This window comes from Nicotiana attenuata, chromosome 1 (genome assembly GCF_001879085.1).
Source record: "Nicotiana attenuata strain UT chromosome 1, NIATTr2, whole genome shotgun sequence".
Lineage (NCBI taxonomy): Eukaryota > Viridiplantae > Streptophyta > Magnoliopsida > Solanales > Solanaceae > Nicotiana > Nicotiana attenuata.
Window position 1 is genome coordinate 44,271,344 of NC_031989.1, and position 19,138 is coordinate 44,290,481.

At 33.0% G+C, this 19,138-nt stretch overlaps 1 pseudogene; it reads right to left on the reverse strand.

The window, feature by feature from the left end:
- Window positions 2,798–16,126, reverse strand: LOC109235571 (annotated as a pseudogene).

Here is a 19,138-nt window from a genome sequence, read left to right on the forward strand (position 1 = left end):
TTCCGAGAGTTGCAGTAGTTCCGTTGTGTCATTTGGGACGTGTGTGCAAAATTTCAGGTCATTCGGACGTGGTTTGGTTGGATTTTTTATCAAAAGCGTAATTTAGAAGATTTTGAAATTCTTATGCTTGAATCCGATGCGAATTTGGTGTTGTGATGTTGTTTTGAGCGTTCCGAAGGTTGGAACAAGTTTGAATGATGACATGGGATATGTTGGCATATTTGGTTGAGGTCCCGGTGGGCTCGGGTGAGTTTTGGGTGGTAAAACGGACTATTTCATGCTTTGGAAAAGTTGCAGATTTTTGAGCTTCAGCTATTCACCAGAAAATTTCTGATGCGAGGAGTCAAGTTTGGAAGCTCATATCTTGCAATCTATAAAAAATCAGAAAAATTGCAAAACATGGAAGTTGTAGCTATTGTATTCTAGTTTTCAGAAAGTTAAACCATTCATGATTTGGATATTTTATCAGAAAGTTATGATCGATTGAAGATGGCTGGTGGAGCAGTTTTGACAGAATTTTCTGATGCATGGAGCCGACTTTAGAAGCTCATATCTCGGAATATATAAAGAGTTATATGGTGTACAACCTATCAAATGAAATATCCTTGAGTCTAGTTTCTAAATCTTCAAACCATATGTCATTTGGATATTTCCACAAGGAGTTATGGGCGTTTTAACATAAGGTATACAGCAGGGGGAAATGGTAAGAGGATGTACAACCTGCACAGCGCAAGGTACAACTCGATGAAGCTTGGGCAGATTGTTTTAAACACGAGTTTTAGCCCATTTCTTTCATTTCTTTCATTTGACTTTGACGATTTTGGAGAGCTCAAGGAGGGATTTTCCCCAAGCAACACTAGGTAAGTAATTTCTTCCTACTTTTGAGTTAAATATGTGATCTTACATGGATTTAGACATGAAAATCAGTAGAAAAAGGTGGAGTTAGGGCTTGAGATTATGAGACCTTCTAGAGATGATTTGAGGGGTCAATCGAACTCCGATTTTCGAGTTCTTTATATGTACGGACTCGTGAGATGATGAAGAATATTTTGATATAAAGTTGTCTAGTTCCGGGACGCGGGGCCAGGGGTCGAGTTTTGACTGATTTCGGGTTTTGTGCTTAAAATAGATATTTTTCAATTGGAATTCATTCGTTCAGCATAATTTGATGATAAAAATCTGAACTTGGTAGATTTGGAGCACTCGGAAGTTGGGTCGAGAGGCAAGCGTGTTGCAAAGTAGCTTTTCGGGCTAGTTCGAGGTGAGTAATGATTTTAAATGCTGTTCTGAGGGTATGAAACCCCGGATTGCACAGCGTCGTGTTATATTGAGGTGAAACACACGCTAGATGACGAGCGTGGGGTCGTTCACCGTTGGGGATTGTGACTTTTGCCATATTTGGGCTTCGTGCCAACTGTTTGAACCCTTAGGGGATTGTTAATGATATTTTCCCCACTGTTTGATTTCATACTTGTGCTCAGTCATGCTATATTTTAACTATTTTAAAAACTCAGCTATGCTATTCTGTTTTAAACACATTAATTGATATTTTCAAAGATATTTGATCTGAGCTTCATATTTTACTGATGCCCGAGGGGCTTATGAGATTCTGACTGAGTAAGGCCGAGGGCTTGTATTGTGAGGATACTTTTGGGTCGGGCTGCACGCCGCAGCAGTGATATACTGATTATGATAATGAGCCACGAGGTGGCTTGATATTGATATGAGGCCGAGAGCCTGTTTATGATGCCACGAGATGGCTTGATATTGCGCTTGGGCCGTAAGGGGCCCCTCCAGGAGTCTATACACCCCCAGTGAGCACGGGTACCCAGTGTGATGATTATGTTTATTATGTGAGGCTGAGGGCCGGATTGGTTATGCCACGAGATGGCCTGTTATTGCGCTTGGGCCGTAAGGGGCCCCTCCTAGAGTCCGTACACCCCCAGTGAGCGCGGGTACCCATTGTGATACGAGATATAGCCCGAGGGGCTGGTATTGTTCTATGTTATTGCCTGAGGAGCTGATTCTGTTGTTATTATGCCCGAGGGGCTGGTATTGTTCCATGTGTTTGCCCGAGGGGCTGCTTCTGTTGGCATTGTGCCCGAGGGGCTGATTCTATTAATATTGTGCCCGAGGGCCGGTTCATTACGTGCTTATCTTTTCTAGTTGCCTGTCATTTACTTGCTTAACTATTAAAAGTTCTAATTGCTTGCATTCAATTGCTTAACTGTTGAAAAGCCATTTTGATGAAGTTTAAACTGAGCTAAGGTGATTAAGAGATTTCACAGCTTCATTGCTTTCTTACTGGTTTTGTACTGCTTTTATACAGCATGTTGATGTACTCTTCGTGATTTCCTATCACTCAGTCTTCATTTATTTTTATTACTCACTGAGTTGGAAGTACTCACTTTACTCCCTGCACCTTGTGTGCAGATTCAGGTATTTCTGAACCCAGTAGCGGGTACTGGTTGCTCAGAGGCAGAGTCATCGGAGTTTAGCAAGGTAGCTGCCCGACGTTCGCAGTACTGCTTTCTCCCTCTCGATTTCATTAGACCGTATTTAGCACATTTTTTACTCTAGTTGTATTCGGACCTTAGTAGATGCTCATGACTAGTGACACCCCGATGTCGGGCTGTGTTGGTTTTTATTTCCGCAAATTATACTGTTAATTGCTCATTTTGGAATTTTATTTCTGATTAAAGACTTAGTAGTTATTGTTTTAGTTGTTTAAAATGAATTGGAGGTGTGTCGGTTGGCCTTGTCTTCATGAGAGGCACCATCACGACCGGGTTGGGATTTAGGGTCGTGACATCTGTGCCATTGGACTCCCAAAAGGATATGGCTTGTAACCGATGACATTAACTTGTTCATCCGTTTGATTGGTTGCTTGACATTCATGGTTCTGGTGGTTTCCACCGCACATGTCACAAGCCTCAGATTGGTTTGATTGTTGTGTATTCACCTGGAAAGATTCAAACTTTTGTGCCAAAGAAACAATCTGCTGCATTAGTGTATTTAAAGCATCAACCTGATTTACCGTAGCTGCCTTTTTAATGATTACACGCTCAGATGGCCATTGGATAGCATTCTCAGAAATTTCATTCAACAGCTGCAATGCTTCCTCTGTGGTTTTTCCCATTACAGAACTTCCTGCAGCTGCATCTACCACATTTCTAGCAGAGGGTTTTAGCCCGTAATAGAAAATGTACAATTGCATATGTTCAGGAATGTCATGGTGTGGGTATTTTCTTAACATTGATTTTAATCTTTCCCAAGCTTGATAAACTGACTTAGTGTCAGTCTGCAAGAAATTAGATATGTCTTGTCTTAACTTTGTTGTTTTAGCAGGGGGAAAATATTTGTTTAAAAACTTCTGAGTCATCTGGTCCCATGTCGTAATGGACTCTTGAGGCAAACTTCGCAACCAAGTTTTGGCATCTCCTTTTAAAGAAAAAAGAAATAGCCTTAACTTGATAGCTTCAGGAGGTACCCCATTGTACTTAGCAGTTTCTACAAGTTCTAGAAAATTAATTAAATGACTATGTGGGTCTTCACTTGTATCACAGTGAAGATACAAGATTGTTGAATTGTTTGAATCAGGCCGGTCCTGATTTCAAAGTTGTTAGCTGCCATTGGGGGCTTCCTGACACTAGATTCACAGTTGAAGCGATCAGGTCTAGCATAATCCCTCAGGATTCTGTTTGCTGGCCTTGGCGCCACTTCATCAAATTGCTCCTCTACTTGGACTGGTGGTGGGATCCCAAGTGGGTTAATGTCCTCTGCTTCATGGTTTTCCATTTCTTCACAAGTTGCTCCTTGAGAAGACGATGTTTTTTCTTTTCTGCGCAATCGAAGATATCTTTCAATTTCAGGATCGTAACTGATCAACTCTTTTGCAGAAGAGCGGGTCATAAACTACTTAAAATTCTTAAGTAAAGAAAGTACAAGAAAAAAAAAGTAAAAATTACAAAAATGATAAAAATAGTAGGAGCTAAGCAAAAATAATTGTACGATAATTTTATTATCTATAGAAAATAATAATATTATACTCAAACTTACACCAAATAGTTACAAAGAAAAACAAAATGATGCAACAGTGAACTATGGCAAAAATTAATACTATAATACTATTATATATGGACAAAAGTAATTAGTGATAATACATATAGTTGGAATGGTCATACAAATATTTTTCAGTAATAAAAAAAAAACTTCAATGTAAAAGAACTAACAATAGTATAACATTTATAAATATACACGTTATAAAAACAGTAAATAGTAGTTATAACACTATTATTATGATAAAGGAGAGAGTACTAATAGCAGTATGTATAATTTGCTAAAAAAATAGTTAATGATGGAACTAGTAGGAAGAAATAAAAATAAAAAAAACGTTTACAATATGAACAAAAACATTACATTTGGATTAATATCACAGTAGTAGTTATAGCACTTAATTAGTGAAAATATTAACTAAACAAAAATAACAGTAATAAATTCTCAAATTAGTAACAAAATATTTAATCTGAAGTAGATATATGCCAATCCCCGGTAACGGCGCCAAAAATTTGATGAGGCCAATGTATAGGAATTTCCAGCTCGTGCTTTGTCAAATTCTAGTATAGTTTATGATATCGTCCCACAGAGATTGGAACATCTATGTTATAGACTTATAATATTTCAACTACTATTTGAGAGAATCGATTTGATGAAAAGTGAGTGAGGTTTAAAGCTTGTTAATTACTTAAACAAAAACCAAGAACTTTCGGAAGATTTATAATTTAAAAGAGTTGGGAATCGTTGAATTCACTTGATTATATATTATAATAAACTCACTTTCTACATGTATTTCTCTAAAGGATAATTGCTTATTGCTAATACAATTATATCTTATCTCACCAAGAATTAATCAACTAATAACACTCCGTGAGGTTATGTAATTAATTGAGTTAAAACTAGTGACGGTTAAACCGAAATATCTTCTTGGCTGAATTGTGCTAAAAGATAGTAAAAACTTCGTGAGAATTATTTTTACTAAATCAATACTCCTGCGACTACAATTCCTCCGTTAGAATTAAAATTGAGGCAAGCAAGATTACCGACTTTTAATAATAGCTTACTAATAATTACTCTCACTTCACTATTTTATTCAATAATTACTATATATTCATTTTGCTCCGTTAGAATTACAAAATTAATATGAGAATAACTTAAAGATAAAATACATAGAAGTAATAACAATGATTAGTTAAAAACCATTATCATAGCACAATATAAAATATAAATATAAAGTTTCAAACCAAGAATGTATTAAAACTGAGATAATATTATAAAATATATATCAAGCTTCATCAACTATCCCAACAAAAGAAGTTACTCCATTATGAAGTAATAAAAACTAATTTAGAACAAAGAACTTATGAAAGAATATTATTCCTCTAAAAGAAAGACAACTAGTAGAAAATACTAAAGAGAGAGACCAAAGAGTTGTTTCTCCAAGCAAGACTCAATGTCTTCTTTCCAACATTTACTCTCTATTTATAGAGTTTTTTTTTTTTTTTTTTTTTTTTGCCTAAGGTTCTCCATAGTTGTTGTAGTTGCAACTATGGCCTTATTAATTGAGCTTCATTTTGCAGAGAAATGCTATAGTTTCAACTATAGTTCTCTAGTTGCAACTATGTGATTTCCTTTATGATTCCCAATTGCTATCGTCGCAACTATGGTGCTCTAGTCCATTTGCTTCTTCATTCCCAGTTGGCTACTCAATTCCCACTTTTTTGCTTGTTTTCTTCGATTTTCATATGCTCGTTCTCCTGTGAAGTATGTTAGAAAATATGGGAGAATATGATATATTTATTCATGTTTTATTTAAAATCTTTAATATTTAACATATAAAAATATATAAATAAATTATACCCAACAGTTTGGAAATTCAAGAGAAGAGAAAAGGGTGATGATGAAGTAAGAACAAATTGAAAGAAGGGTTGAACTCAGAGAAGTTGATGAGCTAATGAGATTTTGAGAACGATTTGAGAAGTAAAGTTTGCAAAATTGTGAAGTTGGCATATTTATAAAAGTCGCTTAAGCGTATTGGGGAAGGCAAATAGCCGACCGTCAGCCGCCCCCAATTAATGACTTTGGGAACTATACGAAAGCGACTTTTCAGTCACTTCAGCCGCTGACATCACGAGATTGACATCAGGATCAAGGCGTCGGAGCATTGAAGATCAAATTGTTTCTTATCGACCTACTCTAAGAAACGCGGGGACTATCTGTATACGGTCAAAATCATATGCCTTCGATCTATAGGCTCGAGGGGTCGAGTTCAGGCAAGGTCGAGTTCGAGCCCGATAGACCAGACTCGAGCTCGAAGATAGGATGCAATGCCCGAGGATCGAAGTACGATGAGTACTGAAACCGAGTATGCTCGAGCCCGAAATAATGCCGTTATGGATCTCTAACAGAATGAGCGAGATTCCTGCCACGTCCCCAAAATCATGGCGCAAATCCCGGAATAGAATTGTACGATTCCATATTAGCCAGTTAGACAGCTGTGCCAATAAGATTCCTTACTGTAAATGGAAATGTACCTTATTTAGGGTTCCCCTATTATATAAAGGGGATCCCAATCATTTGTATACATCATCTAATTATTGGCAAAGAATATACTCTCTACTTTTCGCTCATTGTCTATCAGAATTGTCATTTAGTCTTACTTTATTGTTCTTGGTTCATCTCGAGGTCACTAAGCTCGAAGCCGATACTGTTTGGTAACACTGGTTTGATTCATTCATTTCTTTCATCTATACTTTATACTTCTTGATTACTAATTGTTATTGAACTAAATCATATATCTTTAAAACCACAAATCGAATTAGTTGTTACTTGTATTTTCGAGGTAAACACCTCCCAAATCCTATAGTTCAAAAAATAAAATCACTGAAATCTTATTGGTTTGGTTTAACTTCTTGACAATAAATTTGATCTCCAAGTTCTATAGTTCAAAATCTAGGCAGTATTGTTATACATAAAATATCCTTTATGTATAACAATTAAGATTTCATCATGAATAGTTGTTTTTCTCTTTTATATCAATTAACACAAGTAATAATAGCTCGGACTAACCACGTTGCAACCATGTAATTGAAAAATAATCATTGTAATGAATTTTTAAATTTCATAGCATGTGAAACATAAAATTCCATGGCAATAGCTATTTCTCATAAAACGGCCATTTGTTAATTAGAATAACACAACCCATAGACGAAACACAAAGGACCTTCCATTGAAGAGTACCCGCTCCCTAAAGTATTTTCGTCATTCTTCGCAATTGGTCTTCCTTTTATCTTTTGATCTAATATGCCTCCCTGCCCCCCTCCCCCACCATCTCTTCTCTCTCCCTTCAATATCCAAATTCTTTTGGGATCTTTGCACGAATAACGCAACCCATATATATATATATATATATATATATATATATATATATATGACAAATTTTCATAAAGCACTATCTTTTAGTGGTAATTAGCTATCTATAGATACCATTTGCTATATTACGGATTGTAGATACGTTTTCTGTTGTTATAAGATGTATTAGATGTATTTAAGCTTCTGTATTCATGGATACAATAGCAAAAATAGGCGTGAATCAGGGAAGTCCAACTAATCAGTAGTTGTATTCGAGTGTATTCGACTGTATTCATGGCGTGAAACATCGGATTACAGCTGGATAGATTATTGCATTCGACTGTATTCACGGCGTGAAATAGGGGATTACAATGTTTTAAACGGAAAGTGAATCAATTAACATAATAGACTCCTAATATAACTCACAAACTCAATTATAACACACAAATTTTGTATTTCCAGTTATAAAAAAAGATTCTCAACCAAAAAATACCCAAAAACATAGCAATCTTCAGAGAAATTATATAATACATATGAATACATAAATTATATTAATTAAAAAAACATATGAATACATTCATGAAATATAGCGACACAGTGAATACAATGAAATACATAGAATATACATTGAAAAATAATGGGAAAAAAATAGTGAATACAATAAAATATGTGGAATATAGCGAGATACATTAAATTACAATAAAAAAAAATAATGAATATAATGAAAGTCAGCTGTATTAGCTGCCGGAGGGTTCTCGATCTACGAGCAAGGAAGGCTCTGAACAGATAATCTTCAATCTTCGACATCGACGGTGATAATGAAATCGAGGTTGTCTAGAAGAAAGATCATAAAATTGAAATTGGGGCTGCCCCAAATTTTCACCTTCGTCCTTCTTATTCATCACTTGAAAGAAAAAGAGTAATTTCCATGTCTTTACTTCCACCAAAAATTCTGGTTATAAGAAATAATAAATTCCAACACTTCTATTAATTCGGGGCATGAACAGTTTCATACCCATTCTTTGATTCTTTTTATCACCATAGACGCAAAATAGTTCAAATTCTAAGTTTGGGAGATGGAATGTTGACGTTCTGGTGGTTGACGGTGAAGAAGAATGAGAGTTGAGGTAGTATTTTTGGTGAAATTTTTGGATGAAGAAGACAAAGAATGCAAGTCTTGTATCAAAGCCAAACTAGTTGTTACCGGCGTCTTTTCACCTTCAGCCGACCCTAAATGTCATGTATCAAAGTAGAGAGAGAAATAAAATAGTGTAACTGAATACTGTATTTAGTGGCTTAGGGATAGGAGGTAATTAAAATTAGATATTTTGCTATAAACATTAAAAGACATCTATAAAATATAATTTTTTTAAATGGTATTTATTTAAAATAAATAAGGTGTTAACCTTTGTTATAGAAGGTAAAAATTTATTCAATCATTTTTAATTTAAGTGGTTGAATGGCCGGATATCTAGGTTAATACTTAAATTCTTTTCTAGACTGATACTACTACTAATAATCCGGCCCATTTACTTCCAGAAAGCCCATTGGATCTTCTTCAGTCAAGTTGGTATCAGATGCATTTGAGTTGCACAAAAAGTATTGTCCGTCCTAAGAAAGAGGGCTAATGCTAAGTTGATAATCAGTGTGAAAAAAGACAATACTATACATGATTCCAAGTATCATTTGATAAAGAAATTGCTACAAAGTAATCAAGAGCAATATAAGAGCTGCATGATTGTTTACATGCACGCTGTCTACAAATTTTGAAAGGGCAATCATATTTCTTCTAGTATATTATTTCTATTTGCTGCTACTGTTTGCTAGTTGTGCGCGTGAACACAATCTAACAACTCATAAAACCCAGATATCCAGAAAAAAAGAACTCAGATATTAAAATATCAAAACAAAATAATGACAACTCTCGAACCCACTGATGAGAAAGATTAACCGAAAATCAACGTGGAGATCGATCGACCTAATAATTATTTCTCTTTTTAGTAGGGTTATGCTTTAAATATACAAATTAAAGGCAAGTCCACGATCCATCCATGCCTATTTACCATTAAGACTGATAAAATTATTTAAATATACAAATTAAAGGCAAGTCCCAATATACATGCACTTTGCTCTTTGACATGCTTTAGTCCAATTGATACTCAGCCGAAAAATTAGACTGATAAAATTATTTTTTATGTGTATATAATGCTCTTTGACATTTCTATAATTTTGACTTCCTTTAATATAAGAATTGTAGTTCTGCCAGTACTATGCATTTATTAAATAGTAAATAAACATCTGAAATATTAAACTAGAGTAAACCAAACTTCACAATTATAAAGAGCGTGCACACTTCACCTAATGAAGGTGCTGCCAAGTTTATTTCGTTGTCCTTGTCCAAGTTGCTTGCTTGCAATGTTGCATTAGCTTCTCAAGGCCGCTAACTAATCAAATGCTTAATACACTTCCTTTGTTTCAATACACTTTTTTTGTTAGTTCGTTCACTAAATACTGATATATTTTTATATTTAAAAATAATTTAATTTTAAACTTTTTATTTCATCAGCTTACCCTTAAATTATACTGTTATAACCACAAAAATTTTAAGCTATACAATTAAGACAACAAGTTTTAAAAGGTATCTTATATTTTTATACTCCGTACCAAGCAGGGGCGGAGGGAGTGTAGAACATACGGGTTCGGCCGAACCCACTAGCTTTGATCCAAATAATGTATTTTCTTAAGAAATTCATTAAATACATATAAATTATTAATTAGAACCCACTAACTTTAAAAGATCTAGAATTCCGAACTCATAAGTTTCAAATCCTCTGGTGCAAGTCAAACTATGTCAAATAAATTGAGTGATTTGTTAGTTGCAATAAATCACTTGTTTTATTATTATTATTATTAGATTATTTAGGCACAATGACCTATAATTAGTTTTAAATTTTATACGATGAGTGAACTCATAAAAATAATCGGTCAATTATCTAAAAGGTGGTTACTGACAGTGTAAAGCACAACGTCCGACAGCTTTATCCTTGGATCTTTAAAACACAGCTATTTTGCCTTTGCTCTTCTTTTCTTTTTTGCACAAAGTGTAGTGTTTGTCTTTAAGTACTCCATTAAAGAGAAGGAAGTATGGTCTTCGTCTTGGAATCCACAAATTTGCTGTAAACATTCTTCAAAAAAACAAGACCCGTTCTTTATGGCTGGCATCTTTTTATACTCGAATTTATTTTCTCAAAAATAAAAATATAATTTTGTTTCTTAAGAGTTAATAATATCACAAGTTAATTAATAATTTGAGCTAAGACCCACAGCAAAGACAGAAAGTAAGAAAAGAAGGATAAAATGAAACCAAATCGAAGATTGTGGCTATGTGATATAATAATAAAATGAGATAAACAATGTGCTCTTTTATTTTTTATAAAGAATTTGAAACGAAATCTTAAAAACTAAGAATTTTAAACTCTATCCAAAACCAAGGGGAAAAAAAAAACTTAAAAATCAAACCACATAGCTTTTGCCCCTTAATCGAATATTTCCTTTCTGTTTTAGCCCTTCAAGTTCAAGATAAATAGGGAATAACTAGGCATGTGAAGAATATTTATTTGAGAGTCATCGCGTGAAACGGTGAAAATCAGTACCTATTAGCCGTAATAGATTTTTTTTTTAAAATTCAGGGAACTAAAGGATAATACCTCGCATAGTATTAGATATACAACTTTATATTGATTGCTTCAATTACTTGGAGATGGACACCCGTAATGAGCCTTTAGAAGGTTAAACCTTCTATTAGAACTTTATACAAAACTTGAGCATTTCGTCTTTCTTCCTTTTGTTAACAAAATAAACTTAACAGCTATTATTATTAGCAAAGCCTTGTCACAGCAAGGTGCATAATTCTAAACTCTAGTTAACCACATAATCAGATGATCTAATGACACACTTCTTATTCATCTTCTAACAATCCATTCTTCGCTAATCATTGTATAAGGTAAAATCGGTCCATATTAAATGTTCCTATATAAAGTGACACGTTGAACCAAATACAGATGGAAAGCGAGGCAAGTGGAAGTCAAGACCAGGGGCAGCAGTCTCGGCTGGCATCGGGAAGTCCTCGAAGGGAATGCTGCTAATGAAGACAAACGAATATGTGTCGCCCGATAGCATTTATGAAGAATATTCTACAACATTAAATACATAGTCCGTCATAGAGAATAGATCATTCATAGCCTGCCGTTACACATTCTTCACTGATCTCCATAATTATCATTTAAGAGGGGCTTGATCCTAGGACCTTGTTCCCTAGGTGTCACTATAAATAAGGATTCCAACAACCATTGTAATGGGACAGGAATTTTCTGACAAACTTATGCTATATACTGTTTAAAACTCAATAACATTTTATCTTCTTGCTTATTACCATCGTTTTTACTGTCTCCAGAAGCTATGCTCCCAGAACCAAGATCTTTGTTGTCTTATCTCGACTTCAACGCTAAGTCTTACATTCTTATTTAATTTATTTATCACTATCAAATTGATTCGTTTATATATAAACCACGTATAAATTGAATTGTATCATTTTACGGGTAAACAATCACTTAATGCAACAGAGGAAAAATGCGTACGTGTTTCTTTTTCCTCGTGTTAATGTATCGTAAAGTTTCTCTTTTTTGTACATAACAAATGAAAAATTAAAAATAACAAATGATAGTACTGAATAAACAAATGCTAAATAAAAACAATATCCAAAAGGACAAAAATCAAATCAAACCAAACTTATTTTGATCGGTTAAATCATACTTTTACTAAGTCAGAATTCCAAATTGTGAACGTCAATAGTGCAAAACCAAATCGAATAAACTCACCTAAGCCAAACTTGTCCCTTCACACAAATTAAGGGTAGGCAGCGACCCGTCCTCTTATTTTTACTAGCCGAACTCCCACCTTACCACAATTAATTAAAGTATGGTCTTTATCTTTGTACCGATAAATTGGCCTTAACGTTGTTCAGAAACGAAGATCAGTTGCTTTGAATGTCGTAGGCTTCTCCTCCTATTTAATCATGTATGTCTGGGTTGGTTATTTAAGGATCAGATCTGGTTAGAGTGAAATTTTTAATTTTGACCAATAAGCAATTACCACGTCATATACAATAAAATAGTTTTTTATTCAGCAAAAGTGTGCTAGAAATAAGTGCATGAATGGGACAAATTTTTAACGGTGAGGGCAGTATTTACAAAGTAGGTGAATGAAAGGTATTTTTAAACCTAAGCGAATAGGTTAGGGGCAATTTTGCTCCATTTTCGAAGAACTAAATTCAAACACAAACAAAAAAAGTGTTGATAAGCTCTCTCTCTCTATATATATATATATGTGTGTGTGTGTGTGTTGGTATCAAGCCTTGAAATAAACAAGTTGTCTTTCTGTGTACAACTAGTATTAGTACCCGCACGATGCGCGGATACAAATCATGTCAAATTGTGATATAGGTTGTTTGAATCATGTGCAAATAACCTTAAAATATAAACCTCTAAGATAAAATTATATAACATTAGATATTAATTATGAAGCAAGATATGAAATTATTGTTCAAATCTCGTAGTGGATAACCTTTTTTTTTTTATATATTTGTAGCAACCTAACTCCTTAATTTTAGTGCTTGCATTTTGTTTCGCTTTCAATATTAAAGAATACTAAACATGTCATGTTGTGATCTATCTTGTTTGAGCACATTAGATCATAAAATTTTAACAGAATTCTTGCAGTCACTTTATTTTTATCAGAAAGTGAAATAAGTCTTATTCACCACATCATTTTTATGCAAATTCTTTTTTTTTTCTTCTTTTTTGCTTATAGTTATCGTATTATTTATTATTTATTATTTAATATTATTATACTATCATATAATTTTTTATTAGCTTAATAATTAAATTAATGGCGTGCTTATTATCCTTTTAATAGTCTTTAATAAATACAAATATTTTATTCTGGAAATTTGGTATATGCATGTATCCTCTAATTCGAAATTTTTAATCACTAAAATTTATTAGGAATATTTTTAAATATAGTTTGTTTATTTATTTTTAAATAAATTTAAAATATAAGTATCCTCACACTACCTCAATTTTTATACATTCTCTTCCCTACTAAATTTTAGTTAGTTTTTATATTAATATTTTACCTATAACTAAAATAATATCATATTTTATTTTAAATTGTAATTGTGATTTAGTCTAAAATATTAATACATAAGTTATTTGATGATTATGTTCCAGATGTATTGAGTTCTCTTATAATTACTTTTGTATTAGATGCAGCTGAATTTTCTTTCTTTTTTAGCTTTAAGATACAAATTTAATTTTTAATTTTCATTAGTAAAATTACTTATATTAGAAATTTATTTTGAAATTTTAAATTTTTATTTTAATCATAAAAAAATATTTTCTTAATTGTTTGAAAATATTATATCTAAATATTGTAATAATATTTTTGCTGTCATTTTATTTTTTTACATAATATTTTCCAAATAAAAAAAAATCATGAATAAAAAAACCTCATCTCAAATTCAAATAATTCATATCATTCTATTTTATAAATTGGACCTCGTTTTCAAAAAATTAAGCTTTGCGTTCAAACTTAAACTAACCGCACTCAATTTAGATATTAATCATAGAAAAATATTTTCTTAATTGTTTGAACACATTATATCTAAATGTTGTAGTAATATTTACATTGTCGTTTATTTCTTTACGTAAATTTTCTTTCTTTTTAAGTTTTAAGATACAACAACAACATACACAGTATTGTCCTACACCGTGACGTCTAGGGAGGGTAGTGTATACGCAGACCTTGCCCCTACCTTATGAAGATAGAGAGGATGTTTACAATAAGTTTTAAGATACAATATAATTTTTAATTTTGATTAGTAAAATTACCTATATTAGAAATTTATTTTGTATTTTATAAATTTATTTTTATTATTTTATTATTTTTCATATATATGACTTCAATTATGTGGTATTATCCATAGTTTGAGCTTTCTCATCATAGTTTTAAGAACTTTCTAATCTCAAATTCAAATAGTCTTTCTTTTTCATTTCTAATAGTAAATTTATAATAATTTAACATAATTTTGCTAAATTTTTAATATAATATGTAGTCTTATTATGTTATATGTGGCTTTTCATTAACTTGTAACTTTATTTAATATCATTATCAACTACTATTCTTTAATATAATATACAACAACAACAACAACATACCTAGTATTTATCCCACACCGTGGGGTCTAGGGAGGGTAGTGTGTACGCAGACCTTACCCCTACCTTGTGAGGATAGAGAGGCTGTTTTCAATAGACCCTCGGCTCAAGATAGTATATGTACCACATTAATAAAAATATAGGCAAGAAGAGACAATATCAAAAAGCCATATAAAAGCAGAATAACACAACAAGACAGTAAAGTGATCAGCAATGAAAGAAAATAATGGTTAGTCATAAAAACCTACTACCAACAGAAAATGAGACTGAGTGCCAATACTAAAGTTATGAACACTCTACACTACCTACTCTACTACTCTAATTCTCGACCTCCTTACCTTCCTATCAAGAGTCCTGTCCTCGGTCAGCTGAAGTTGCGCCATGTCTTGCCTTATCACTTCTCCCCACCTCTTCTTTGGCCTACCTCTGCCTCTCCGTAGGCCCTCCAATGTCAACCTCTCACACCTCCTCACCGGGGCGTCTGTGTTCCTCCTCCTCACATGACCAAACCACCTAAGCTGCGCTTCCCGCATCTTGTCATCAATAGAGGCCACCCTACCTTATCGCGAATAACCTCATGTCTGATCTTATCTAACCTGGTGTACCCGCACATCCACCTCAGCATCCTCATCTCTGCTACCTTCATCTTTTGTACATGAGTAATCTTGACTGGCCAACACTCAGCCCCATACAACATCGTTGGTCTGACCACCATTTTGTAGAACTTACCCTTATGTTTCGGTGGCACCTTCTTGTCACACAAAACACCGGAAGCGAGTCTCCATTTCATCCATCCCGCCCCAATACGATGTCTGACATCTCCATCAATCTCCCCATCCCCCTGAATAATAGACCCGAGGTACTTAAAACTCCCTTTTCTAGGGATGACCTGCGAGTCCAGTCTCACCTCCCCTTCCCCTCCTAAAGTCCCGCCGCTGAACTTACACTCCAAGTATTTTGTCTTGGTCCTGCTCAACTTGAAACCCTTCGATTCCAGGGTCTACCTCCATACCTCTAATTGCGTGTTCACACCTTCTCGTGTCTCATCAATCAATACAATATCATTTGCAAATAGCATGCACCACGGCACCTCCCCTTGGATGTGGCGCGTCAATACGTCCATCACCAAAGCAAACAAAAATGGGCTTAGTGCTGACCCCTGATGCAACCCCATCATAACCGGAAAAGGGTCCGAGTCCCCCCCTCCCCCCCTCCTCCACCGTCCTCACTCGAGTATTTACTCCATCATACATGTCCTTAATCAATCTAATATAGGCAATAGGAACACCTCTAGCCTCTAAACATCTCCAGAAAACCTCCCTCGGAACTTTATCGTACGCCTTTTCTAAGTCGATGAACACCAAATGCAAGTCCTTCTTTCTCTCCCTATACTGCTCCATCAATCTCCTAACAAGGTAGATGGCTTCTGTAGTCGAACGCCCCGGCATAAAACCCAAATTGGTTCTCGAAAATAGTCACGCTCCTTCTCGTCTTTAGCTCTACCACTCTCTCCCAAACTTTCATAGTATAGCTAAGCAGCTTGATACCCCGATAATTATTGCAATTTTGAATATCACCCTTGTTCTTGTATACAGGAACCATCGTGCTCCACCTCCACTCTTCGGGCATCTTCTTCGTTCTAAAAATGACATTAAATAACCTAGTGAGCCACTCCAAGCCCGCTTTGCCCACATTCTTCCAAAACTCTACCGGGATTTCATCCGGTCCTGTCGCTTTGCCCCTGCTCATCTTACGCATAGCACCCTCAACTTTATCAACTCTAATCCGCCTACAATACCCAAAGTCACAATGACTCCCGGAGAATTCCAAATCACCTAGTACAATGCTCCTGTCCCCCTCCTCGTTCAAGAGACTATGGAAGTAGGTCCACCATCTCTGACGGATAAGCCTCTCATCCAACAAAACTCTACCTTCTTCGTCCTTGATGCTCAATTTTAATATAACATAGATAAATATATAATTTTTAATCATAAAATAAACATTTATTTTGTTTTAAAAATATTGCTCAAAAATTTAAATTATTTAAATTTTTATAATATTTTTAAGTACTGTATATTCACTTAATTTTATTTTTTAAACTTATGATTTAAATATCCTTACATTATCTTTAATTTTTTTATTCAATATTGTTAATTTTTGATTTTATCTATTATACTTGAGTTACGTGGACTTATCCATATTATGACTTTTCTTATCGTAATGTAAAAAAAGGACTCATCTACAATTTAAATAATTTTTACCCTTTTTCTCTATGATAAAAAATCTGAGTTTTTATTTTTCCTCTATGTATTCTTTATTTTTGATATTATATTATTATTACATCGTCATGTGTATTTTTATTAGCTTGTTTGAATTTAATATATATGTTTCTACCACACTCATTCTAATAAATATAGATAAAAATTTAAAAAAAATTCATCTCAAATTCAAACAATATTGAACATTCTATTTCCTAAATTGGACCGCATTTTCAAAAAAAAAATATGTTATGCTTTCAGACTTAAACTAACTGCACTCAATTTAAATATTAATCGTAAAAAAATATTTTATCAATTGTTTGAACAAATTATATCTGAATGTTGTAGTAATATTTATGTATGAAATATTAGTTGCCCCGTTTATCAATATTAATATGACTTTATTGTTCTTGTTATTAAAAATAGTTTACTGATTATTTAATTTTTTTCTTACCTTATAAATAATTTGTACACTTTACATAAGATCTTATTTTGGATCTTGAATTTATTTAAGTTTTAAGCACAATAAATCTTTAATATCTTAAGTAAATTTTTGTTTTATTTTATATTTTAACTTGCTCCAAAGTATAAATAGTTATAGGTTATCTCAATTAACGTCTTTCTATATTTTTTATTTTTTTTATTATAGTCTTTAATTAATTTTTTACCTCCATATTTCTAGCTAATATAGAAGAAAATCTATGAGTGGATCAATATATATATATATATATATATATATATATACACATATATATATATATATATAAGAGAGAGAGAGATATTAGATTTGTCTAAGATATATTTAGGTTATGTATAAGATTCATTAAACTACTTCCCTTAATTATGTTTCCATTTATAATTTTTAATAATTAATGTTGTCCTATAATTGCCAAGTGGCTTCATTTTAGCTTGCCACTTGGCTTAACCACAATGCATACTACTCTCCTTTTAATATAATATAGAATATTTTTTGTATGGTATTGGTAAGGTTCATTTTTTGTTAAGAAATCAATATATCAATTAAAGAATATGATAAAATTATCAATATTATTTATCATAAATATTGATAATCATTCCCTTTGAATGTGGGATTTTTGTTTATTTCTCCAATCAAATCCACCACCAAAATAGTGAGTACGTATTAACTTTAAATAATGTTAATTAATATCTTTTTAAAACTAATACATATTAACTTTACATAATGTTAAGCCAAGTGACTTTTTTAAATATTTTTGTATTTTATGTAAAGAAATGTGCTACTTGAATTTTTTTTTAANAGTAAAGAAAGAAGAAAACAACAGCTGGTATAATCATAGTGTAAGTTTTTAGAGCTATGAAAGACTCCCAAATGACAGAAGAGTTGAAACTTGAAAGTGGGAGAGAAGTTGATTTTGCTTTCTAGTATAATAAATTAGAACCGTCAGATTCTTTTTAGATGAGTTGGCAAGATCTTAAGCAACTACTCCCTCCGGTCCAAAATAAGTGATTTTTTGGATGTTTTCACACAGATTAAGAAATTCACCTTTTAGCATTAATTAGCAATGGAATTGACCATATTAACCTTTATTATCCCACATAAACTCCTAACACATATTGCAACACTATTTACTCCAAGGACAATGTAGGAAAAAAATTATTAATTCATTCTTGAAATCTGAAAAAATCACTTATTTTAGACCACAAGAAAAAGGCCAAAAAATCACATATTTTGGACCGGAGAGAGTATTGAAAATAACTGGAGCTAAGCTACTGGAGCAGATCCCAACCCTTCATTATACTACTTCTATTAATTATGATTCCATTTATAATTTCTAATTATTAATGTCGTCCTAAAATTGCCAAACATTTTAGTTTGTCACTTAGCTTAACCACAATGCATACTACCCTTCTTTTAATTTTTCACGCACCTTTAAAAATAATAAATTAAGTGCACAATTTATCATGATACCCATATTAATTGATGCATATTTTATTGGCTTTGAGAAAATAATTTAAAATGAGTAATAAATATTGTGGGTATAACAGGGAAAAAAAATTCTCTTGATATGTGTAAAGTGACAAATAAAAATGAAAATCTATTTTTAGTATATATGCCAAGTAAAAGTGAACGAGCATAATATAAATTTAAACGAATAATGAAGAGTTTACTAGAAATAGAAATCAAATATATTTTGAAACTTGAAAAGATATGGGAGGGGGGGG